Source organism: Python bivittatus, unplaced genomic scaffold, assembly GCF_059951505.1.
Source record: "Python bivittatus isolate LINGU-HERP-01145 unplaced genomic scaffold, Pbiv_v1 ctg000840_np1212, whole genome shotgun sequence".
NCBI classification, from domain to species: domain Eukaryota; kingdom Metazoa; phylum Chordata; class Lepidosauria; order Squamata; family Pythonidae; genus Python; species Python bivittatus.
The window spans coordinates 42,277,325-42,305,011 of record NW_028277113.1 but is presented as its reverse complement, the minus strand read 5'-3'; positions in this window follow the sequence as shown (position 1 = coordinate 42,305,011).

The window sequence follows — 27,687 nt, the reverse complement described above, 5'->3', positions numbered from 1 at the left end:
AACCTTCAAAGCCTAGTCTTTTGTATTTTTTATAACATTTAAAACAGTTCATAAAAACTATTCTTTCAGATCTATCTGCCCCCTTAACTGTCCATATTCAACATTCTAAACTCCCTTTTGCTGTTTCAATTTTTTTTTAATTTTTAATCATTAAATTTAGTTGCATCTTCTTTCTTCAAGGACAGAAGGAAATTCTCCTAGCGTGCAGCAACTTGCCCTTCAGAAGGTTTTTAATTTCCAAGCAGATGGATAATAAGTAGTTTCCTTTGTCAATTAAAAGAGAAACTATATGCGAATCTAGTGTCCCTTTGAAGGCTCTGAATCACGGCTTGGGCCCAATGTTTCCGGTGACTCCCAGAGTGCTCAACTTGCTGGACTTAGCTAATTTGCAATCTCTTCACAGGGAGCCTCTGTAAGAAATACTTGTGGGTGATCCAGTCATCTCCTTTGTCTGGAAATGGTTCCAAAGAGCCGGATCCTTCACCAGCTCCTCTTATCCACTGCAGCCATCAGCTCTGCAAAAATGGAGCCATCTTCAATCCACCATTACTCCCCCAGAAATCCACCAGCTGAGACTGCTGAAAGCCCCAGGCCTCTACTTCAGCCCCAGTACCACCACTGCCACTGAGGAATGCTGAGAATGACTTAGATCGGGGTGGATCCTTGCCTAATGACTGGTGGGCTTCGGTTAACAATGGGGAGTGCCGAGATTGCTGTTGCTAAGCAATGCAGTCATATGATGTTTGCCTAATGACTGCATTACTTAGTGATGGAAATTCCTGTCCCAATTATCGTCGTAACTTGAGGACTACCTGTACTTATTTTGACCTATTAATCTGAAAGTTCACATGGAAAACAACACAAATTCAAGCCATGTTCACTTAAATTCTATAACTGGGTCTTGGTGTTGTGAATATCTAAGCTTCTCTGTATTCAAAAGTAAACACATTTTCCAAGAAATCTTCAATTAGGTGCTTCTATCTATCTACCTACCTACCTACCTACCTACCTATCTATTATCTATCTCCTACTCCAGAACACTCAGTTTTTAATCTAATTCCCAAATAACAATATGTGCACTATATTCTGTCTATATATAATTAGCAATATGATATATTAGTTTATCAAATTCTCCTCTATGATTTCCTACCGCAAATATCTGAAAATGCAATATCCATTAGTATGGTTTGTAATCTAGGCTTCCTCAAACTAGTGACCTTCAGATGTCTTGGGCTACAGTTTCCAGATTTTCAAGCCCCAATGGGTCTACGCTGAAAATTGTAACTCCAATGCCTATCAAGTTGGGGGACGTTCTTTTAATCCTATGAACACTGATGTGAGCCCAACTTTTCAATATATATGTTGCCTAATTTGAATCTGAATGCCTGCTGACACCCCAAAGAATGGACTGTCGGCAGGTTCAAGAAAGTCACCCAGTGTATCTCCCTGAACGTCCTATTGATTTTGCCAAGAATGATTGTGAAGTGCTATAAATATTAATCCTAATAGATGAAGATACATCATTTCAGCAAATAGTGGAATAAAGTATAAAAACATAATATAGGTCAGTAAAGCACGTTGACTACTCTGTAAGATGTATTTGTTTTCTAGATTTACATCTGTCTTACTGCCTTATTTTGACTTCAAGAGTAATCACAATAACAAAATGTAGCACATATCATAATAGAGGTTGAAGTTTATGCAGTACAGAATACAGTAGAGTACAGCTCTGGATCTTCCCCAGGTCTCCTCCTAATGGATTACAGCCAAGCCACACTCTAAATTATATATCCAGCTCCAAGGGAGAAGCCACTTCAAGGTGGTAAGAAGACTATGAAGCAGCCCTTCCCCAAGCACTGGCACTGGAAGGTGAGGGGCAGCTGAAAGACAGCCAACCATATCATATATTTGCAGGACTTGCACATAGAGCTTCCAGAAGCAATAATGTAGCTGAAGCTTCTGTGCCATCAGACATGGAAGACAGGAAAGGCTTGAAGGAAGGACCTTTGCTCAAGTACTACTTGACTTTGTCATCCTTATTGTACAAGGGAGTATAAACTCCTCTGGGGAAAAAAAGTTGTTCTTTATTTTAGGGAAGTAATGGAACGTGATGACATAAAATCAGCAGCAAGAACAGGCATGGGAAAAGGAAAGTAATAATAAACTGGATGCAAACTGGATGGAAACATAGTTTTGGTAGATAAGGATCAGGCTTATCCAAGCTGCCTTGATGCAAAAGGACTATTTCCTCAATTATTGACAAGATCAAAATCCAAGCAAACCCATAATTCAAAGCAAGTGTACCATTCATACATTTGCAGTTTGGAAGCAATTTTTATTTGTTTGATCACAGAGTGCCAATCCTAAGAGTTGTTCTCACAGGTTTTCCCCACCTACATTATGCCTTTAAATGTACACTTTTACAGAAATGTTTATTTATTACTTGAATTCAATAATGTAAATTGTACTGATCTTACATATACACCCACTAGTATAAGCACTTTATATAGAGCTGTCTGGATATTTGTTCATATTATTTCTTTTAATAATTTGCTCATCCTTTTATTTGGTTATTAACATATTTGTAAGTAAGCATACTAAAAGTTATGAAACAAAACTTATACAATATACCATATAAATTAAATAAACAATTCCTACGGTCTTATAAAGCACATTATAGAAGATTAATAGAGTATCTGCTAATTATTTTTAAATGCCAAAAGGACATTTCTGTATGATTGCTTCACAAAAAATATTTTACATTGAGGACAACTATTAGAATCCATACACTTCTAATATTAAAACTGCAATAGGCAGCTTGTAATTAAAATCCATTTTGAAAGACCCTTTAGCTTCCCGTTCTGAACATTCCTTCAGAATGAGCTTCAGAAAGAGAAAGGCTTGGATAAATTGAAATAAGCTTCCCCATTTGTTCAAGTATTGACACTTAAAACTCATACACAAAATCAAGGAACACTCTGAGGCAAATAGAAAAAAAAGACTCACCCTCTTTGAGAGTTTTCTGAATGTTTCCTGCCTTTGCCACTGAGAGTTTTTGGAACTCTGTGTACATCCTACCCAAAGCTCCAATAACTTTCAGTGGCAAAGATGTGGGTCCAAAATACCACCGCTTGGTCCTTCATTTATTTCATAAACACAATCAGCAACGGCCAATGTGAAAGGGTAATCTCTTTCTTAGATTAAGTAACTACTGGTAGCTATCATACTTGCAACAAAGCACTTGCCTAAATTAGTGATCAGTCTCCCATAGTGCTATATCCTCTATGGCAGTGTTGTCCAAACGTGGCCACTTTAAGATGAGTGGACTTCAACTCCCAGAATTCCCCAGCCAGCATGGCTGGCTGGGGAATTCTAGGAGTTGAAGTCCACTCATCTTAAAGTGGCCACGTTTGGACAACACTGCTCTATGGCAAACTACTTCAACTTAGTAATGTTTAAAAGTTTTCTAGCATAAACTACTCATTACACGTCCTGTCAGAGCATCTTTATGAAATTTAGGTAGGACTTTGACTTGACCATTCTAAAATTCTGAATTTGTTCTTCATCCATTCTCTTATAGGCTTGCTTGTATGTTTGAGATCATTATGTTACAATATGATCCACTTGTGCTTCAGTTTCAGCTGACAGATGGTTCAATATTCTCCTTTGAAATTTCCTGACACAAGGAAAATCTGTTAAAGGAAACAATTATAAGTCACCCGAATCGTGAGGCAGCAAAGCATCCCCACACCATGATACTAACATCTCCATGTCTGAGGTTCTTACTGTCCCAGAGATAACAACATCTATATAGTCCATAAAGTTCCACTTTTGATTCATCTATTCACAGAACATTCCTACAGAAGTTGACAAAAATGAGTTGATCTTATTGAGCAGTGGCTTCTACCTTGTTAATTTCCCATGAATCCCATTTTTATCTAATGCCTTTATCATGATGGAATCATGAACAACTGACTTCAGCCTACAGGAAAAAGGGCTGCATATCCCTGGATGTTGTCTGAATGTTCATTGCCATTTCCTGGATGACTTTATGTTGCACTCTTGGAGTGATTTTAGCAGGACAGCCACTCCTGTTAAGTACGCACTTATCATCCCAAATTTTGATGTCAAGAGTATGTCTCTGTGGATCGCTGAACCCCAGAACTTTAGAAATGATTTTATAGTTTTTCCCAGACTGCTTGTTTGTTTGTTTGTTTTTAGGAAAGTCTTTAACAATTTCTCATGAGTTGGGCATCTATCTGATGAGAACTTCATGATAAGGCCAGGCATAGTGTGAGAGATATATATTGGGCTGGCCCAAGTCACCCACAACTGACCCTAGTTATCTCTTTAACTGAATTTAACTAGGGGGGACATTACATTTGCAAATGGGTATATCACAAGTCAGACAGCTTTGTTTATGAAATAAATAAAACAAGCACCAAACGTGAGGTTATTAGTTCACTGCAACTTCCTTGATATATCAGTAAGACTGGCATGAAGCTCTGATAACCTTCAGTAGCAAAGATAAGCAAAAATTGCATGTGCAAAAATATGCTCGGCACTGGCATTTTAGCTCAAATACACGGAGATACCTTTCATTTCTTATAAGTAACTTTCTAACATCATCCCAGCTGGATTTGATAAAGCTTTATCATTTTATGCACAAGCATTCATACAATTCCCAATTTCCCTTTCTCTTTTCCATGGCTCAGATGGAGAAAAAGAGCTTCTCCTTCCAATTTTACTTATGCAAATAATTAAATCCTAAACTGTGGTTAATCCTAATAAGCATTTGTAAGCTATAGTTTGAAAGTGGATAGCTTCTATAAACCTACTGTTAACACTAACCACATTTAACACAGGTTCAGATATGCTTACCCGCAGTTACTTAAGTATGGACACTTCAAAATGACTTCTTGTAGTGACGGGGCAATATTGTCTTAATAATCTTTGAATCTAATTTTGCAGAAGTAAGATCTGTCTGTAAAATTATTGTATTGTTCAATGTCACTAGAAGACAAACAAAAATTCCATATTTTCCAAATGTTTGCTTTCTAAGTACAATTCATAAATACTCATTTTATGCACGTTAGCTGCCCATTAAAAAAAAAAAAAATCAGGCAGAGCTTCCATCACAGCATCCTGGCAGCTCTCTTGATTTTTTTGACCACACCCTACGGACACCCCTAGTAATTCATATGGGCTACTCTAACGGACTTTACACAAACCCCAAGTTCCACATATGCTCAGTATTCTACTGTGCATACTTTGGTGAAAGACTGACTGACTGCCACAGTATGGAGAACTACTATAATTATATACAGCTATATAATAAGTATATACAGCTGGTTCAGAGGCAAACTGTATTCAGATTAAGTCTCTGCAGAAGAATTAACTAATAGGAATGCTAGCAAGGCATTTGGTCACTATAAGGAACAAGTACTGACTCATCCCAAAATTTCAATATCTTTATGTTGTAAATTCAGAAACAAATCCTCATTGATGTACCTTAAGATATACATTTGTACAACTAACTCCACTGGTTACTAGGCAGCCATTATGGATGCATCATTATCAGGCTGTAGCTTATTGTGGATTTTTCTTATACACAGAACTTGCAAACTTATTATATTTTTAGAATTATTCACATAGCAGTATCTCTGTATAGGGCAATTTATGAAGCTTTTCAAAAAGACAGATTCCCTTGAATCAAGCTCACGTTGGTATCTATGCAGCCTTATTGGTAGCAACACAAAACTGGTTTGCCACTCTCTTGTTCTGTTGTTGTTGTTGTTTGTAATTCCCAATCTACTCTAAAGTTTTGAGATTTCCTGGTTATCTCCCAGCCATGTAATAAACATCCATGCTAAAGTTCTAACCCTTCTTAGCTTTTTGGAGATCAGCCATAGTTGATTATGTCTGCCATTTGCCAGTTGACCATTCACTGTTTCATTAAGTCACTGGCACCTCAGAAATTAGCTTATGCTTTCCTTGTACTCAGTCAGTGGTTTTTTGACATTCTAGCTTTAGGCACTCCATAGTTCTATGTTCCTGGGTTTCACAGTCATATCTGCAACAGTTATTATTTCTTTATAGGGGCAACAAATGGCATTTTCCACCTTCTGGTTCCAGCAGGGAGCTAAAAATGGTCAATGCAGTGGCCCAAACACCAACTGATTGGTGGCTACATAAAAGAACTGATTAGGACCACTCTTGGAGAGTTCATGTAGCCATTCATTGCCACCCTCCCCAAATGCCCTTTTTCTATATTTCCACAGATTTCCACGGATGCTCCCCAGTCTCACAGAATTTGACCTTATACAGCCAGTTAAACCTCCTGTGGCCTGAAACCAGAAGTTGCATGCAAACTGCCATTTCACCAAAGCAACTACATCAAGAAAAATATGTAACTGAGCTTCTCACATTCCTTTTTCTTTCTTTCTTTTCCCTGCCCGTGGTCATTGCCCCCAGAAGGTGTGCAGTTGATCCCACTTGAATCTTTCCCACTCTTGCTTCCATCATTTATTTATTTGTGAGATTTGTCTACTTTCAAACCTAGCAGACTTTAGTCAGCTTGGTGTGCAAGTGGTGGCCTTGTGTTGTGCTTGCAGAGGAACCTATAAAACTCCACCATCAGCCTCTTAAACATCATTAATTAGATTTATAGGCCACCCAATGCTATTGCAGCTCTTGGCAGTATACAATAGAAAACAATGAAATACAATACTCTCCCCCCACCCCAAAACATCCAGAAAAATCAACAGAATCCAAAAGATGAATCAGCCAACAATGGGTCTGCCACCCACTCTAGCCCAAGGCTTGGGGAAAGGGACAGCTTTTAAGGATTCGTTTAAATAAGATGAGGGTGGAAGCTAAACAGATCTCTGAGGAAACATGTTTCCAGAAGGCAAGTACAACCACAGAGAAGCCCAGCTCCTGGGTCAATGAGGTGACATTGTTTGATCAACAGGTCCTGGAGCCAGCTGACTTTCCCAAATTGTATAGGATGGCCAACAACTATGGAAGACAGGTAGTCTGTCGAGCAACTAGGCCCTGTGCCATGAGGGGTTTTATAGGTGGCAATCAGTGCCTTGAATTGCACTCAGAACCCTACTGGTAACTGATGCAACTCACAAAGCAGAGGTGTTAAATGGGCTTGCTGTGGCTAAATCTTCCAAGTGGTCTTCCAGGGCAGCTTTGTGTAGAATGTTATGTAGTAGTTCAGTGACAGGTAACCAAAGCATGAATGACTGTCTTAAGAGACTTCTGGCACAAAAGACCACTAGATGAGTTTCTGTAAAGGCCTTCCTGGCCACAGCCGGCACCTGCTCCTAGAAGATACCAAATTGTACACCTGTCCTGAAGGGGAACTGCAACCCTAATCAGGAGTAAAGATTGAGAATTTCACGGCCCAAACAGTTACATCACAGTTGAGCCTGAGCCTGATATTCCCACATCCAGAGTCACACCGCCCCCACACACTGGGACAAGAGCTTGACAACAGCCTGGTCAGTCCATGGTAAAGATGAACACCAATGTCCATTCAAAGCCCTTTCTCCTTTGAACCCTTAAACTAAAACTTGAACTAGGTTTATGTTCTTAAACTAAGGGTAATTACTCCCAACGGGGTTATTTGGACATATTCTGGGGGTAATAGAACAATTAGTAACTGCTTGTTTGTGAGTTGGGATCCAGTTTGGGATTGATGCTGCGGAGATTCTTGTGTAAAGCAAGAGAGTTGGGGGGAGGGGGTTGGGGATAATGACACTGCTTGAGACCAGAAAAGGGGTAATTGGGTCAAACAGTTTAAGGACCACTGCCCTAGACCATGACCAACGTGGCAGTGTGCAGCCATAGAGGTTAGAGAGCTGCTACTGACAATGAGTGCCTCTCTACCTGAATCTAGAACTAGCTGTAAGAGAACCTCAGTTTCCTTGGCCAACCTAGCATATGTGAAGCCCAGAGCAGGAGAACGGTTGGCTTCAGAAACTGACCGACCACATGACTTAGGGGAGCAGCAATCTCTGGTGAAACTCTTTCATAATAGCACATCAAAGACTGCAATGGAAAAGCATAGGAGCAGGTTAACTGCAGTAACACAGATTGCCTATGTGGTTGCATAGACAGAAAACAGCAGTAGGCTTCTGAGATTTGTGGGAGTAAGAAACAGTTCCCTTGAGTGTGATACGTATGTGCAAATAGAGACAGGGAGCAGCTCTATGTACAGTACATTGGTTGGGCACTCACCCACCCACTGATTTAGAGAGAGAGAGAGAAAGGGCAATGGAAGGCCCCCAGAATAACTGGTCCCTGCTCCTGCACAGAATCATAAAGGAAGAATTCAATTTTGATTTGGAAAACTGCCATGAAGGATACACACACACACATTTATTGCATGCCTTCACAAGAATAAATGCATCCAACTGTTGTTGAGCAATCAACCATGTGATAAAACTGAGGTGTTTTTTTTTTTAAAGGGCCACTCTGGTTGGATGGCGGTCAGAGGCGCCAGCACTGCAGCCATTCAGGGAGCAGGACTGTCAACAAGGGAGAACCAATTAGGGACCTTGCCGTGATGTGGTCAGAGGACAGAAAAGACAGAGGTGATGCACTCAGAGCAGGTGTGCACCAAGGACCTGATGGGGGCATGTGGGAGACATGGACTGTTATCAGAGCCGGCCCACCAGGAAAACACCAAGAGAGTGGTGTGTAGATTTGGCCTATATGAGTTTAAGGTAAAGGAATGGCAGCAGAGAATTTCAGCAACTGCTGCCTGTGTGCTGAGTTTGGTCTAATTTGCAATAGATTTCACAATCTCTTCCCTCCTATAACTAATGGTAAATGTGGAGCACACACATCTGCACCTTTAGGGCAGCCTCGGTTTCTCAGGTCAGCGTTAAGGTAATGAAACAGAAGCATCTATCATCTGCTTTTCAGCTGGACAACACGTTTACTGCATCAAAGTCTTTACAAATGAAGACCAAGATCACCCGTCGAAAACGTAGGGCTGCATTTAATGCAGGGACAGTGCCTGCCCATCCTTTCCAACTCTCAGGAGAGCCAAATTCATTTAGCAACAAAATGAGCCGCACCAGGGCAGAGCTTTCGCTAGTAACAGTATAACCAGAAGCACTTACTGACTGACTGCTGCCTCTTGCTGAAAACGGCGGACTTTTAACTCCTCCAAATCACCTCAGGAAACTTATTTCCCAAATATTTCCCATCCGCTTAGTTAAGGGAAGCTTCGGAAAAAGGAACCATCCATTTGCTTCGGAGACGAGCAGCCAATGCATGGAGGCTCAGGTGGCTCTCTGGCGAGAATCCGCTTGCAGGCTACGGAAATTTCAAAACTAGGAAAGGACGGGCTTTTAGAGACCCATCTGGACTCACGGCGGAGGGTAGCAGTATTTCGCTGCGCACATCCAAACACAGAAAAGAAAAAAGCTCCAGCTTGGGGGCCGGGGGGAACGCAGAGAAGAGAAAACGCACAGCTGCGAAGATCCCCTTTTTAGCAGCGCCAGATCCCCCCAAAGGAGCCAGAACAAGAGTCGCCGGTGGCCGCGACGCTTCTTCCCCTCGGCAGCCCAGCCTGGAGGCGTTGTCCAAGCCTGCAGGCGTAGTCCTGGAACCAGCGCGCCAAGCGGCTCGGTTTCTTCCGCCGTCCTTTTTCTATTTTTTATTTTTTCAGTGCCGCCCCCACGATCAGCGGCAGGGGAATCTCGCCGCTCAGAGCAGCGCGTTGCTTTGAAACGACCGAGTTGGCGCAGGTGGAGCGGAGGCTGAGAAAGACGGATCCGGAAAGCTCAACAAGAGGGGGCTTTCCCCAGTGGCCTGTTGGGAAGAGGAGCAAAGATGGTGATGGGACGGAAAGAAGTTTTCACGCTGCTGTCAATGAAAAGCCTGGCGCCATTCATCGGGAACGAAAGGTTTCTCCGAAGAAAGTGACTCCGACGAGCAGCTCCTTTCTGCAGCTCTTCATTCTCCTTCTTTCTCCTCAACGCTCTCTGAAATTAGCCATTCGCTTCTGTGAAGCCGCACGATCTCAAGATCTTGCCTTCCTCCCTTCTCATTGTGAGGGCACTGATTCTTCTAATCTCCTATTTTCCTTGCTTCTCGAGGCAGATCGTCGAGACCGAGGCGTACAGCAAGGAGGTGATTAATTAATATGCGAATCACTAAGTTAGAATAAAACAAGAGGGGCAGAAATCTGTCATGATCTGAGCTACCGTACAGCTAATAGAAATGCAAGGAGTGAAGGCGAAGCAAACCCAGAAGTTCTACTTTGAATTAATGAACATGTGTTGCTTAAAGTTAAATTCTCTTTCACTTTTATTACTGGATAGCCGGAAAGAAGAGAAAATTAAAAAAAAAATCTTGCTATTCTTCATATGTCTATTATCCTCATCATAATCGAATCACTCTCGTTTTTAAGGATGAGTTTCGGCACAAATTAAGATTTTGGGACTATGTTATCAACAGCAACATCCAAGAAGTTATTTCCAGCGATAACGTGGCCGGGAAACAAGTAGATCACATGGATTTTATGCGACTTATCTTCAGATAATTATGAAAAGCTGCTAAAACACCGGGTTAAATCCTGCAAATCACCTAGAACATGCCACGGATGTGCAGTTTCAAGGTTCAGCTACAGACCCCTTGGAAAAATCTTCAAGTATATTCTCCCTTGATCACGCTCCAACCGAACGCTAAAATCTAAATCATAATAAAACTGGCTGAAAACTAACGTTTCCTTCAATATTTAGATGACAGAAACGAGGGATCTGAGGATGTGACAGAGTTTAAGTACTGCACTCACCGTCCAGCACGATCACATCTTCAGTCAGAGGTAATTAATAGAGGAAAAAGGAATTTTGATTCCACACCATTCTTTAGGGAGCTTCCATGCCTCATTTATTTCAAATCCCGTATTCTTTCTCTCCTGAAGTCAGTAGAGCAGGGACTGCTCTGAGCCTGAAAACAGGGCTAGACTATCTCAAGCGAGCAAAGTGTAGGGGAGTTAATACTGTATTTAACAATACAGTATTTAAATCACGCTATCTGGATGGCACCTCTGACATGAAAAGCTACAGCAATCAGCCGGTCTGAATGGAGAGGTGGGGTTAAGTTTCGCGGGATGACAACGAAGCTAAATACTCCCGAACCGGTTACCCCCAAGTTGCGATAAATCCCGCAATATGACCTACATCGCGCCTCGCATCGGAAGATTCCACTAGCCCTGGAAAAGGATAGCGGTATAAATTCTAGCGAGGGGCGGACCGGAAGGATTGCCCTCGTTCTGATTGGTGGCTGGCGAGCCTCGTCACGCTGCCAGACCTCCCTGCTTGCTTATTCTAACCGCATCTTCTCCCCTCCGGCTTATCATTATAAGAAAGGGAGGAAGCGGGAAGGGAGGCATCTTCTCGGTCTCCAGCGCGTTTTGTGTTTCTAATTAAAAGACTACTGATTAGAAACCACCTACACAAATAATAGGCAGGCAGGGAGACAACAATTGTCCCCCACGTTCTTCTGGCTGCTCGGGGAAGAAATTCGCTTCAGTTCAGCAGGGCCATGCCACGGGAAAAGTAGCAATACGCCTTTTCAAGGGCCCCGTGATGGAAAAAGAATTCAGCAGCGCCCAGAGCCAAACAGCTACCCACCGAGGGGCCGTCCTGCTTACGGGAGGTGTGGCGAGCTGTTCGTTACCCCCGTGGCGGGGCTTACCCCGAAGGCAGCTTCCTTCCGCCAGACAAGGTGAAGAGTGAAGCGTATCTGGATGCCTCGGGGGGTGGGGTGCGGGTTCTTGCGGTATGTCTCTGGCCCCGGTTTTTCCTTTTACGGATTACCTGCTGGTAGTTACAATCTATGTGGTCTAAAGGGCGCCAGGTTTTTGAAAGCTGCCCTAATTTTCGGGAGGATGGGAGTTGAAAGGAAAAACGAGAGAGACAGTTGAGATTATTATTAAACAGGACACTGACCTGTGTGTGCAATTCCCCTTCACTTTCAACCCTTGGGGCCAGCTATTTCAACAGACCTAAGAAAGCACTTTATAGTGCCCTAGGAGCCAAATGCCTCACACCTAGCGTAGCACACAGGCAAGATTGTGCAGCCTGGAGTTGTGTTCAGTCCCCTCCACCTGCACCTGTGCCTGCTTCCCAAAGTTGGGGTTGTATCCCTCCTCCTTCCACAGGTGTCTTCACTGATCTGTGATTGATGGTGCCCTCCCACCCATTGTGTCCCCCATAAAGTTGTGAGGCTTGTGTTCAATTTGGATAGAATGAGTAGAAAGTACCGGCTGGAGTGATTTTCCATCTGTTCTGAGACTTCTGACACTGTATCCTTCTCACAGCCATGTTAAAGTACTTTTTTCCCTGCCTTGAACCCTATCATGCTGCAGGAATGAGGTCCGAATGGTGCTGTTTGAGGGTATCAACATGTACATCACATCCATTCCATGCATGTAAAAAGGGGTGGGCTTCAATCACCTACTTGTGCCCACCATTTTGAAGCTGGTAACTGTTACTACAGTTTTCCCTGATGCTGTCCTTACAGTTTTAATATGGGACAAGTTAAGGAACTCAGTACATTTGCTTGGCTTCAAATGCCCCCCTTTTTTAAAGTGGAGTAGCACTGAGCCTAGGGAGGAAGCAAGTGGTGGGTTTGTTTAAGCATTTTGCGGGGAGTGATGTTTAGCTGATAGGGCTATTTTGGAGTAGTATAGTCCAATTTAGGATGAACGTAATTCTGGATCAGCATTAAACCCAGGCCCAAAAGGACCCCAACCATCCACGATCATGAGACTTGGAGCCAGGAAAAAACATGCTAATCCTAACCTTTGCCTTTTGTTTATGTTTGTGATGGATGAAGAGATAGCTTCTCCCTTCCGCCTGATTCTTCTGCCAGGACTGGCATCAAATAAGTACTTACTCAAAATTAAGATTTTGTGAAATTTGTGGAAGAATTTGTCCTATGTTGCAGGATGGCAATATGGGCAGGCAAAATTTTGTCACTCTGCCATTCAAGTAAGTGTTTACTTGGGAGTAAACCATTTTGAATTCCGTAGAGGACAGGCTTCAGCAGTAGAAACATGACCTGGGTTGCAGGATTGCAATATGAGTGGGGGGGTGGGGGGGAACCTTCACAAGCAAACTAGGTTATCCTGTGCACCCCTATTCAGAAGTAAACTAAATTCCATGAAACTTCCTCATGAATTTACAAAGGAGTCCTTTGAAGCTGCTTATCCTATCCCTTCAGTTCGTCTGTGGAAGTTAGGTGATTAGTTTTTTCCTGCAGATGAAACCAAAATGGCCATAGAATGCAATGCAAAGCAACTGGAAGAGACAGGGTTTTCCAACAGAAGCTGGGCAGATGCCATCAACTGCCTGCACCAATTCCAGCATCATGGAGGAGGCATGGTGGATCATTCATATGACAAGACTTTGGAGAAGACAGAAAATATTTAATCAAAATGGATAAATTGGACATTGTCCCTATAGTGGGTTGGGGAATGAGGCAAAGGCCTATCATTATATTAACCTCTAAGAATGGTTAATGTGCAACTTGGTAGAAACAAGGACATGAGGATGAGCTCATGAGAAAATGGGAAGAGGCTTTTATCGCAATAGATCTGCTCACTGTTCCAGGAATTTCTTGATAGTTTTGACTCTGATCCTTAATTCATAATTAAGTCTCTCTCTCTCTCTCTCTCTCTCTCTCTCTCTCTCTCTCTCTCTCTCTCTCTCTATATATATATATATATATATATATATATATTATCTTATTTTCTAGTCTGTCTGCAAGCTCCTATGCATGTTATACAGACATTTTTTACTATGTTTAGTAGGACTTGTTTCCATGAAAGTTTTCTATAGAATTGCATACTTAAATAGTCTGCAATTAGCATCAATAAAACTTTATACAAAAGCATGAACATTGTTAAATACCTATTATCTATAAGTGAAATTGTATTAATTATACTTGTAATACTTATATTTGAAACAGGCTGTTCAAAGTGTTTCAAGTTTGGAATGGTCAGAACGACCCATTTCAAGTTGCAAAGAACAAGTTCAGATTCAGAACAGGTGTTTTAACATTTTGCACACAGCAAATAAGTAGATTTGGAAACACACTCCACACACTGCCCTAGCACACTTACCTGATAATGGCATTGGCCGATCTGACTCTCAAACCATTTCAACTTACTGCATAATTTATTTTTACTTAAGGAATAATTAATTTATTAAGAAATAGAGTCACCTAATGCAAAGAGAGGACTCTTTGGAAAAGACCCTGATGCTGGGAAAGATTGAAGGCAAAAGGAGAAGAGGACGGCAGAGGATGAGATGGTTAGATAGCATCACTGAAGCAATGAGCATGAAACTGAGCAAACTCAGGGAGGCAGTGAAGGACAGGAAGGCCTGGCGCAATATGGTTCATGGGGTCATGAAGAGCTGGACATGACTTAACAACTGAACAACAACAACAAAGAAATAGAGTATGCAAACTGTCATATAACATGCTTAATTTCACATGCTAGCAAAATAATACTTAGGTTCATTCAATACAGATTAGAGCTTACATGGAAAGGAAAATGTCAGAAGTTCAAACTGGTTTTAGAAAAGCCTGAGGAACAAGAGATTATCACTGATGCATGCTGGATAATTGAAAAAGATAAATAATATAAAAAAGAAGTCAACATATGCTTCATCAACTATAGAAAGGCCTTTGTCTGTTCCAGCTATGTCAAGCTATGAAACGTCCTTAGGAAATTGGGAATCCCAGAACATCTCATTGTCCTCCTGTTAAAAATAAACACAAGATAGGAAGCCACAGCCCAAATGGAACATGGTGAACAGACTGGCTCCAGGTCAGCAAAGGAATGAAACAAGGCTGTGTACTGTCCCTTTATTTATTGATTTATTTATTCAAACTATATGCTGAATGTGTGTACACACACATGGATCTTCCAATCCAGCTTCTCTCAATGTTTGTTTGTTTGTTTATTGAGGGAAGCTGGATTGGAAGAGATGAGTGTGGTTTTAAAATTGGAGGAAGACATATCAATAACCTAAATTCTGCTGATGTCACAGCTCTCAGAGCTGAAAATGCAAATGATCTGCAAGTTCTAGCAATGAAAGTTGAGAATCACAATGAAAAAAATGGTACTAAGCTTCAATAAAAGGAAGACCAAACTAATGGCAAGTGCAGCAGCCAGCCTTAGAACTAACAATGAAGATGTTTAAGTCATGGAGAGCTTCTGCCTTTCCAGCATTCCTTGTTGAGGCACAAATGACCAGGCTCAGATTATCATATTTTGTATACATTATGTGAAGGCTCACTCTCTTCTCTATAATGTTGGGAATGGTGAAAGGAACAAGAAGAAGACAATGACCAACAGCAAGATAGATGGACTCAATTACAGCAACAGTGGGTACACTCTTAGAAGACCTGAAGGGCCAGATTAAGGACATGTCATCCTGGGTCTTTCTATGTGGTTGCTAAGAGTCAAGTCTAATTTGATACATAATCAAAATCAAGAAATAAGTGCAACCTTGAACTAGCTGTCAAATGTTCTCATTTTGCTCTTAATGTGTTTTACAATGCAAAAAACTGTAGAAAAAAGAATGTTTGCAGGCCATTCAAGATAATAAGAGATAATTATATCAAGAACATGGTCAATTAGGCCAACGAACCATTTAGTCCCAACATTCTGTATTCCACAGTACCCAACCAGATCCATTTAGAAAACACGCATAGGGCTGTGTTATGTGTCTTCCCCTAGTATTTAAGGTACGCTGCCTGTGATTCCAGAGGCAATAAACCACCATCAAAAGCCCAGTCTTCCATGAATTTGTCTAATCACCTTTTAAAACTTTCTAAATTAGCTATTACCTAAATTGATGGCGGCAAATTCCACAGTTTAATTATGTGTTATGTAAAGAAGTATTTCTTTTTATCAGTCTTGAATCTCCATGCTTTTAGTTTTAATGGATGTCCTAAAATTATAACATTGGGATAGAGATACTAATGTTAGCATATAGTTCAAGTGTTTATATCACTTCATATACATCATTTCAATAATCCAGAGATAATCTGGGAAGCCGAAAATTAACATTCAATATGTATGCTCTAAAATATTCTTTAACTTCAAATTGCTTTGGAAAAAAAATTGAGCTGCTCGTTTGTTTGTTCTTTCCCTTGTTTGATGAACAAATATACTGTTCCTTAGTACAGTATAATTCAGAACAACAGATGCTTTTAAGGATGAAACAAGTAATGATGCAGAAACGTTGCTTTAAATGTGATGTAGTTTTATGACATTCACAAAATAATCCATTCCAATTTTTTGGATATACTTAGAGTATGTGATTATTTATTTATTTAGCACTATCATAATGCCACTGGAATGAAAGGGGAAAACATATTTGTAACATATAAACTCAATTAGCTCAGTTCTCACTTAATTTAAGCCTCAATTAATGGCTTATTCACAACAATTAGGTTCACAACTGATTTACAATAATTCACAAATAGATGTATTTGTATAATATATTCACATTATACAGAAATATATTTACAAAATATTTCTTGCATGCTTTATGAAGTGAAGTTTTTTTCCTGAGAGAGAGAGAATGTGTGTGTGTATGTAATAAAGTGAAATAGATTTTTATTAATTAGATACAAATAATTTTATAAGTAATATTTGTGAACAAATTCAAAATTTCCATGGCTGAAATTATAAAAATATTTACATGGGATTAAACACTATTGAGTTAACTGGAATTCTGATAAACATACATTGGATTATGCTGAATGGAAGAGAACTTGGCTCAAATATAGTACAAAATAGGTCAGATTAATACATGCTAGGCAATAATTTCTTTAACTATCATTTATTAAGCATGCCACAACTGGTTGGATTAACACTTACTTCTAAGTCATAAACTGTGATAGATAAAACAAATGGCTGGCTTTGCAGAATAGAGTAAGTAAAAATAATGTAAGCACAGTATAGGTTAGTGCAACGTTTGAATATAATAACTGAGTTATTCTCAGAATTTTAAATAGGTTAAGTGGATAAATGCCTAACTACTTAAGAACGATAGATTTTATGTTGATTTAAAGCATCTGCACTTCATATCTTTAGATATGAATAGAGATTATTTCATTTTCTCACTTTCATAGCTTTGATTAATGTTAGTCTATGAAAGCTTCCAAATAAATCTCTCATTGTGCATACAATAAAAAGCATTTAATCATTTGAAATGAAAGAATTACCATTTCTCATACAAAAGCAATATCTGATATTGTTCACATATTAAAGCATGCTTTTGTGAGTTGAAGCAGTTAATTAAATTTAGCAACATTCTAGAATTTGAATCCTGCAATCAGAATTTTTTGGTTTCTTTTTTGTGGTTAAAAAAATCCTGATTCCCCCCCCCCCCCCCAATACTATTCTGCTGCTGATTTCATCTCCAGAACTAAAAAATAAAGATGTGCAAAATAATTACAGTTTGAAATGTCTCAGGCTTGAAACACCATAACTCACTGCTAAACAGTTGTTCCAACAGAAGAGAATAAACAGTTGTTTCAAGTTGGAAATTGATTGTTCCGATTGTTCCATTCTCTGCCTCATCCCTTCTTTGTGTCTGAAAGGATGGGAACCACCCTTTCAGAATATTCAATGTCCTTCTACTCCATTTGCCTTTGAATTTATCCCTTTTTCAGAAAAAAACAGTTGAACAAACTATGGAGGGCTCTTCTTTCCACTGCTGATGCATTTCCATTCTTCCTTTATTGTATTCTTCTACGTTGTTTTTGGTCCTATATTATCCACTTAATGAATTGTTCTTTAATCCCTGCTACTTTTCTGGACTCCTTTAAGCCTAGTCTTCTTTATTCTTTGATGAAGAAACTCTCTTTGATCCCTCTTACTGCTCAAGTTACAGTGGTACCTCGGGTTACAAACGCCTCTGTTAACAAACTTTTTGGGTTACGACCAGCTCCAGCTGCAAAAATTTACCTCGATTTGCAAACTCCGCCTCGGGGTACGAGCAGGATACACGGCCATTTTCCCTCCCGTGACATGGTCCGTGGCCATTTTTCTGCCCCTGACACATGGTCCGCGGCCATTTTCCGCCCCTGACATGTGGTCCGCAGCCATTTTTCCGCCCATGACACGTGGTCCGTGGCCATTTTTCCGCTCCTGACACGTGGTCCGTGGCCATTTTCCGCCCCTGACACATGGTCATAGGGAGGGGGACTCTCCCTCCAAGCAATAGCCGCCTCCCTGTCCTCCACCCCAGAACGGTTTAACGGTAATTACATTGAACCTTATGGGGAAATTTCCTTCGGGTTGCGACCAATTCGGGTTGCGGCCAGAGTCATGGAACGAATTAAGTTCGTAAACCGAGGTTCCACTGTATCAGCCTGTATGTTTCTTTATTTATCTAAAGTCTTTGAGAGGGCTGATTCCTCATTTGTTTTCTAATTGGTAAAGCAAACCAAACACCTCTGGATTAAAGGGGGGATGTAGAACTTTCCTCTGGAGCCCCACACGACCACTCCTGAATCCTATTTTTTAAAATCCTTTATACATTTCCTTGGGACCCCTGATTTATGATCTAAGCTTTTAAGAGCACGCTGATGATAACCAGGTCTACTGGTCTTTTGTGATCCTTGATGATGATGTTTGGTCAGTTGTGATAAACGTCTTATTAGCATTTTCTCTTGGATGTCCTTCCATTGCTTTAAGCTAAATTGAGTGAAGAAAGAGGTTTTCATGAATCAGAATGATCACTGTTCCCATAATCTATTGTGTCTTTCCCATTTGTCTCCCAGATCACCAAAGTTTCCTCCGTTCACAGCCTCAGAATCTTAATAATCAGCTAACTTTAATCATTTACTGAATTTACTGTAGGGATCACTAATTCTCATTTGATGAATATTTGTAGGATCTGGATGGTTCTGACAGAAGAGACTGCAGCTTTATTCGTGCATGCTTTAGTTGTTTCATGCAAAATTACAACAATACTCTCTTGGCAGGTGAACCTATATCTATCCTCCATCTTCTAATTTTAGCACATAATCTTAATATTTGGGCTATTCTGGACTTTCCATGCTATTCTTATGTCTCATTACAGTGCAGGGCTCTTTAATGGTTCCCTATCTTTTTCTCAGCAGATTTCAGATTGTTTCCTGGTTTACAGAAGAGCTTCAGAAGATGGTGGCAGAAACACCATCTGGACCACATAGCATAAGTAAGATCTCATATTTGCATCTATCCTGTAGTGACAAGGCAATGAAGCATTCTCACTTTTCAACCCTCATTGAAATAGCAGGATGTCCAGTGGCCCTATTTAAGGTTACTTCCCTTTTAAGGAGGACTGAGTAGCAACATCTATCATAAGGTCACTGTGATGATTTTGCTCAACACTTCACTAATCAGCTTACTTATTTGCACCAAAATCTTGACTTCACTTTGGCAGGGTTTGATATAGGGACTAGGGAAAAGTCTTGTACTATATTACAATCTAGTTTATGGACTCTGAGGAAATGGATAAAGTGTTTTGTGGCATGATCTTCACCAAACATATCCTAAATCCCTGTCCTTTCTAGTTCCTGTAGGTGGTCAGGGGAGGTGTAAATAGTTGGGTCCTGGAAGTTGCCAACACCTCTTTGCTGAAGAGGACTGTCCTGATTGTCTTTTTATAGGTTCTGGTGCATCCCCTTCTGAAGAGGCTTTCCCTGAAACCAACAGTATTGATAATTAATACCTGATCTCCAACTTTTCCTTTTTAAGGAGTTGTTGAGAATGAGGTATGGCTTCACTTGCAGAGAAATCTAGAGGAAAGAGATCATCTGGACCCTTTCAGTCAGGATTTAAAGCAGGGCATGGGACCAGGATGGCATTGATCCCTCTGATGACTTTTATCAGCACTTGGATGGGGCATACAGCTCTCCTGGTCCTATTTGATCGCTCAAACCTTTGATATCATCAACCGTGCTATCCTTCTGCAAGGGTTAGAGATCAGAAGCATTGTTTTACAGTGGTTCTAGTACTTCCTAACTGGTGATTTCAATTAGGAAATGGAATGGTTTCTGGATGAACAACAACCCTGTCTTGCTATGGTTCAATTTCAGCCTGCTTCATCCCATCCAGACTCCTCTAGTGTTTAGACACTGGGTCAAAATCTTCACAGCATCTCCAGTCTGACTTGGTTTGGAGACATTCAGCTGAGAATCATCAGCAGACTGATAATTTCTCATCTCATCTCTGTAGATAACTTTCCCATGAATTTCATATAAATATTAAAAAGTACAGGGGAGAGGACTCAATCCTATGGCACTGCCCAAGGGAATGCCCAACAGGCACTCATTTCCACCAAGACCAACTGGTATGCCTGCTTAGGAAAAAAACAAAACCATTGGAAAGCAATAAACCCAACTCTCAAACCTCATAGATGGTTCCTTCCCTTATTGTATTGTTAATGTGTTATTGTATAATAAAAACAGTCTTTTTGGAATTTGATAGTGCTGAAATGGAGGAGGAGGACGAGGAGGAGGAGGAGGAGGAGGAGGAGGAGGAGGAGGAGGAGATGATAGATAGATAGATAGATAGATAGATAGATAGATAGATAGATAATAGATATATACATACCAAGGTCAGTGATGCAGAATGCTGCTAGATTATAGGTAGGACTGGGAAGGGTGTAACCATGTAGCCCCTCCTTGCAGGTTCAAAGTCATCCACCAAAGCAACCAATGCTGTTTCCATCATATAGCTGTGTCTGAAGGGTCCATACCACCTCCTCTTTTAAGACATCTGGCATGACCTACCAGAGGTACTGACCATTTGGATCCAGCAGCACACATCCCCCCCAGCTATCTGAAGCAGCCAAAAAGGGCATGGATCCAAATCTAAGCTGTTTCTGCCCTAGTTTCTCCCATCAGAGACCATTGACCAAAAAGAATAAGTAGGGCATTATTTTCTAACAACAAGATATGTATTGTAGCTTATTTATCTATATTTCCTTGCCCAAATTTCTAATTGGATCACATCTGATCCAATTAAGCAAACTTTAATCCATCGGATTCAGTCTCAGAAAAAAATTCTGCCCAATCTGCCCATTATAATTAAATGTTTCATTGTAATAAAGTTGCATAAATGAGAAAGTAGTTACACTACATACATACAATCAAAGCACTATCAGCCATTTTTCTTAAATTATTTTTACTGTAAAAGTATCTCTCTACTTATTAGTCACTTTTTTCTAAACAAGAAAAAGTTCCATTTAAAAAAATAAAAGTTCTACAAAATTAATTTCAAAACCATTGCTGAATTTGAAAATCACTTAATTGATAAAAAAGACAATCTCTTTCATATAAGTCTTAGTATATTGAGTTCTACTAGAATCGAATTATTCCAGCTTTTAAAGAAAAATACGCCCTTAGTCAAGTTTGCCTCCTGATGACCCAGACACAATCTGCTGTTTTTCTGGCAACATTATGATTGTGGTTTGCCACTATTCTTTTCTGGGATCCTTTTTCATGTTTCCTGCCTAACTTTATTGATTAAATGCTATTATAGATTAGTAGTTTTCCTATCACCTTCTGAAATATTGAGCAGTAGATACTCTTTATTACCCATGAAAAGTGCTTTCTTAAACTAACAGTTTTATTTAGGTTGCTGAGTTATAGCTCTTCCAGCTTTCAGACTCTTAACAACACAAACTCTCCAAACTAATATCCACCATTAGTAGGAGGATGATATGTTTTTGAGAACTTGGCTGATTAGACATTTTAAATGGGTTACTGATCAGGCTGAAAGAACAAAGAGTTTCATAGTATGAAATAATCCTAGTAGAAATAACTGTCCTAGATCAATTAAACAGGTAAACTAAGCCCATAATTATATGCCCAATGACTTACAGTAATTCGGCATTCATAAGGTTATACAGGTGATACAGGTGATCCAATATAATATAATTTATCGATTAGGAATTAAATCCAGGCAGCTTTTTAGAATGTATGCCTATGCTACATTAAAGGTTTGTGTGGAACACTATGATGTTCTTTACTTCCTACATACAAACCATAGTGTATTGTAGTGGCACAAGACACCTAGGAACTGTAAAGCAAGAATAGCAAAGTTGATACCCTGAATTTAAGTGTATTCTGCATAAATATTTATTTGTTTATGTTAATATAGACAATTTAATCATTATAAACAGCATACATCTAGTGAGCTGAAGCCAGATAGCTTTTACTATTATGGGATGGATGAAATGCTCCTCTAGGGTGTCTTCTAATTAAGTATGTTAATAATCTTTGAGGCTTATTTTGGCCACTCAAAATAGCACTCAAAATGAAGATGGAAAGGGAAGCAGGAAATGTCTCTCCTGTCATTCCACCAGTTGAGATGATATGCACAGTATAATAATTTTGCGTGAAAAGAGAATTGACTGGCAAACTGAGATAAGCAGCAATTAGGTCCTTTGTCTCTGGAAATATCTGGGAGAAGTATACTGTTCATACAGATTAGCTGATGCAAAAGCAATGAACTTTATCCAAGAGTTTAATGCTGGACCAGCATCCATGTTCAATCTATACAGATTTGCCAATATGGATCCAATACCCTGATTCAAAAAGACAGCAACCTGACCAAGCATGGCTATTTTGAAAACATTTATTCCTCAATCAAGGATTTTGTAGGAGCAAAATACTGCATACATAACTCATGCAGTATTTTGTAGGAGCAAAATACCAGTGCTAACTAAAGTCTAAAACAGTGTTTACAATGGTTTGTTTAAAGTTACAGCATAGTAGCTGATTCTCAAAATACAAAGCACATATTATCTTAAGATCATTTAATATTAACCTATTTTTATATTTAGAATGGGAAAAATATATATGAGCACTAACTTTTGAGGTTTTTTTAATAGGATCAATATTCCAATCAATTTCATAACAAGTTTCAATTATTGGTCAGTTGTATGTACTCTGGGCTTTTTAGCTTAAAAAATCCATAAGAATTAAATGCACTGAAATCTTAATGAAGTTAAGACATATTTCCAGAAGCTGGTGGCCACAGCTGCTTAACTGAAGACAATAATATTAGATAATTGTTTATTCTTTAAGAGCCTAAATGCCTTGATAACAAACAGTTCATGAGTGCCTTCTCCTTCAACTTCTATAGGCTAGATCAGGAAGTGAGGACTGATGTGAGAGATTCATTCTTTCTCTGAGGCTTTAAAGAAGAAAGCTATATGTCAAAAAAGGAGTGAGGCATCTGTCAAGATGCACACTTGCTGAACTTCAGTACCAAGAGCTGTCTGGTCCTTGTTACTACAGATTCTCAGTGTTGTCATTTCCTTGTTTGATTGCTGTTTACCTCTGATCTAGGGGGTGAAGACATTGTCAGACGGGAGATGTGTTAGCTGTTACTGTGTGCTAGCTCTCTCGTAGAGGGAACAGGGCTAGTATAGGATGCAATGAAAAAAGGTGGATCCTTGCCAAATTAACGAGAAAGCTTAACCTTCTAACATAACACTAGAATGGATATAAGCATGTTTAAGTCCTAAAAGTCCTAAGCCAGTTTGGTGTAGTGGTTAAGGCATCAGGCTGGAAATCAGGGGACCGTGAGTTCTAGTCCCACCTTAGGCACAAAGCCAGCTGGGTGACCCTGAGCCAGTCATTCTCTCTGAGCCCTAGAAAGGGGGCAATGGCAAACCACTTCTGAAAAACCTTGCCAAGAAAACTGCAGGGACTGGGCCAGGCAGTCTCTAGGAGTCAAAAAATGACTTGAAGGCGCACACACATGCACATACACAAGTCCTAAAAACTAAGAAAGTATTATTTGTTTGTTTGTACATCATCATTTAGAAGCACATAAAGCTGCAACCTGGATAGGAACATGCAATATGGATAGACTTGGACGCAAAAATAACCAACTCGTGTATTATACATAGTGTCTATTAGAGAAGAGAAGGATCCAAATGAGAAAACACAAGATTTCTTACTCTACTTTGACAACAGCATTTTTCTTTGTTAGCATAACAAGCTTTGATGGGCTTAAAAAACAACAACTTGGGAACTGGCATGCAGCTGAGCCCGATATAGCAATGAACAGAAAAAAGAAAAAGAAAAAAGCTGTAACTCTTGTCAATATTTAAGTGGGAGCTGAAAATCTAGGCATGCAAGAACATACAAGAAAAGTATACCTGAAAGCACTTAATACCATGTGAAAATCAACTTCCTTAAATACCTGAATGTTTTCAGAGCAGATGAATGGCATCCTAGACTGTCTATTATTTTTGGGAAAAGCAGAAAAAATAATTTAAATAATATTAAACTGGAAACAGTATAATAAAGAAGATTTGAAAATTTGATAGTGGAACAGCAGTGCTTATTTGTGGGAAGGTGATCAACAATCAAAAATGGCAGTTGTGAAAATGTGATTGAAGCCAGACCTCTTTATGTATGTATCTTGACTTTTGATCTGCCCCCCTCCACAGCCACCTTTCAGTAAAGAGATTGGAAGATACCATATTCCCAGGAGAGTTTAAGCATCCTATATCAGTGCATTAATTAGTAGAAGCCTGGATGGATTTGTCAAAAAAAAAAAAAAAAAAAATCCTGCCAGAGGGAGTGTGCCTCTTTTTTTATTAGCTTGGATGTTAGATGATGGAATTTTGTGGAAATAATTTACTTTGTTTCTTTGTTAAGCAATTTACTTAAAATGTTCACAGGCTTCTTAAGGTGACTTACAAAAACAACTTAAAAAAAGAAGAAGATATTACTAACATCAATAAAATCAGCAATGAAAGCATATCTGTGACAAAATGCTTCCCATATCATTTAGCTGAACAATCATCTACCCTGATTAAATGTAGGCGAGATGATTGGGCTGTGCATGCATCAAAAATGATTCTGAAAAACTGCTTCAGACCTTGTACAAACACCCTTAAAGCAGCAGCACTTTTTCTGCTGCTTCTGTGAAATCCTGAAAAAGGTGGGCTGTTTTAATGAAAACCAGATGATGATGTCATCTAGTAGCATTGTGCTGTGGTTGTGCAAGTCCAAAGGTCTTTGGACTAATTTTTGAAGCAAGCACAATACTACTAGATGACATCATCATCAGGTGAAGAGAGTTGGTTTGAAAACGGTACTCAAAGTACTTAACAACTGCATTCAAAGTATTCATCAAAGGTTCCTGATTATATTTAATATAAACAGCCAACAGTAGGGTAATTAGAACAAGCATAATCCAGACTGACGTCTTTGAAAATTTATTGTGTGACTTTGAGTTACTCACTACCTCCCAGCCCAACTTACATTGCACAGTTGATGTTTTAGGAATAAAATTACACAAAGGTTCTATTTACCGTGCCTTAAACTCTTAAAGAGAAAATAACAGATAAAAATCTAATGATTTAATAAATTGGAGGGAGGTCTAAAGTAAAATAGGCTTCAACATTTTTAACAGTGACTTAAATCAGTGATGCCTTTTGGTTGGCTGGAGCTGTGGTTAACATTTCAGAGTATGGCAACAATGCCAAGTGGGTTGTGCCATGCCCAGGATTTTGTTTGGTTTGGTTTGATTTCTTCTTCTTTGGGCATGAAATTTGCAATTGCTTTTTTAAATTATGTTAACTCTATTTTTATTTAAAGGAAGTCAATACCGATGTAAACAATTTTTGCATTCAGAAGTATAGGTTGGGGGATATTTGGCTTGGCAGCAGTCAATATGAAATTGGCCTTTCAGAAAAGTAACTGATCTAAAGCAGTAGAATAAGTCAGCAGTGGAATGCTCTTGCAAACAGTAACAATAAAACCCTACTGTCATTATTATGGAATATTAATAGAATCCTAGTTTCCAAGTCATGGAATATAGTTCCACTGTAGCCTATACTAATAAGATTTCCCCTGAATTAGTGCCTTATGCATTAAGTTATGCAGATAGAGATAAATAGATATATGCACACACACACATTAAAATAGGTTCAAAGGAACACAATTACGGTAAGTCAAAGCTATGAAAACAAATACAACGAGAAACGGCTAAAGTAATTAAGTTTAACCTGAAGAAAAAAATACAAAACAGAGGTTTGATAGCATTCTTTAAATACATAAAGCTTTCTTTAGCTTAGTGGGAGATATAAAGTGAACAGCTATGGCTGAACCCATCAAAATTCTAGCAACCAAGAAGTAAGTGAAGCTCCTGGGTGACCTTTACTGGCAGCCCCATGAGGAACACCCAATAGCAATCTTATATGGAGGTTTCTAAGGTATAAATAATTGCATTACTGTCAAAAACATTGGAAGACTCTGTGCCACAAAGGGCAATCTACCTGAGACAGAGATTTCTTCTTTGCTGCCTTAAGAGCCAGACCAGAAATAAGGGGATTAAGTTACAAAAGGATAAAAGTAAAATCACCCTCAAGTAAAGTACTACTTTTAAGGACTTAAAAGACACATCTATGAAGATTTTAGACATGATATAGCAATAACTTGCCCTTGTACTGGAATGCTATTGCTTTAATTTCCCTGTCTAGCTTAGATCCCTGGATTTTCCAGGTGGTCTCCCAGAGCTGATCATTGTTAGTGTTCTAGATCTGCTAGGTGCCATCACCTGTTAAGGCTACAGGTAGATTTGAATAACTAAGATAATTTGTTTAACCCTAAGAACGGTTCAACAGTAGGAAGGAATAGTGGACACTCTTTTACGAGAAGGTTCAAGCAGAAATTGGATAGCTATCTGTCTAGCTCTAAATTTCCTGCACTGAGCAAAAAAATTGAAATAGATGGTAAATAGAAGCACCTCTTGGTATATTTTTGGATTAATGAATTGTGCAGAACTTTCAGTAATCTAGTCTGGTCATGGTTCTCTCACTATCCAACTATTTTCAGATTGCATAAAACTCCTTTAGTGGTTAAGTGTTTAGGATCTATCTTCTCATCCCTTAATTAAAAATTCATTTTAATTTTGCTGTTGGTGTTGACTGATTTTTGATTGATTGTGTTCATACTAATATTCTCCAGTAAGATTGTCTTTCACTTGGAAGGCATCACTTGGCCCATATTTCGCAAGAAATTTTCACACGTCTACATGAATTATGTTGCTCTGTTACACCTAAAACAGTTTTGTTTGGTTTTTATGTTTGGTTTTATTATTGATTCTGACTTCTTGCTCTAGGTCAGCATAGCCTTTGAAATATAGGAATTATAGGATGTGGAAAACTGCTCTAGATTAATGTTTTGTTTACATGGCATAAGTGAACATTTGGATTTTGCTTGTAAAGAATTTAAAGGGCTATAGAACACATATATATTTTATGGAAAAAAATAGTAATATCTTGCTAAACTAGGGAATATTTTGCTGCTTTATGCATCCGCCCTAAAATCTGAAATTATAATTAAATTAGGATTGTTTATTATACTTTTGGAATCTTTATAAAGCTGTTACCTCCAAACCCAGTCAATGTTTGTTTGCTGCAGGCACATGTTATGTGTGAAAATGTGTAGATTATGTTAATATTGTAAACACAAACTAAAGAAGTAATGGGTAAATGTTTTTTGCACAATGCTTCCCTGTGCCCGAGGATGAAATTGAAATTATCTCACAAAATATAATCATCAAATTTCATACTACTGTGATGTCATTTCCAGTCATTAGGCAGAGTTTTA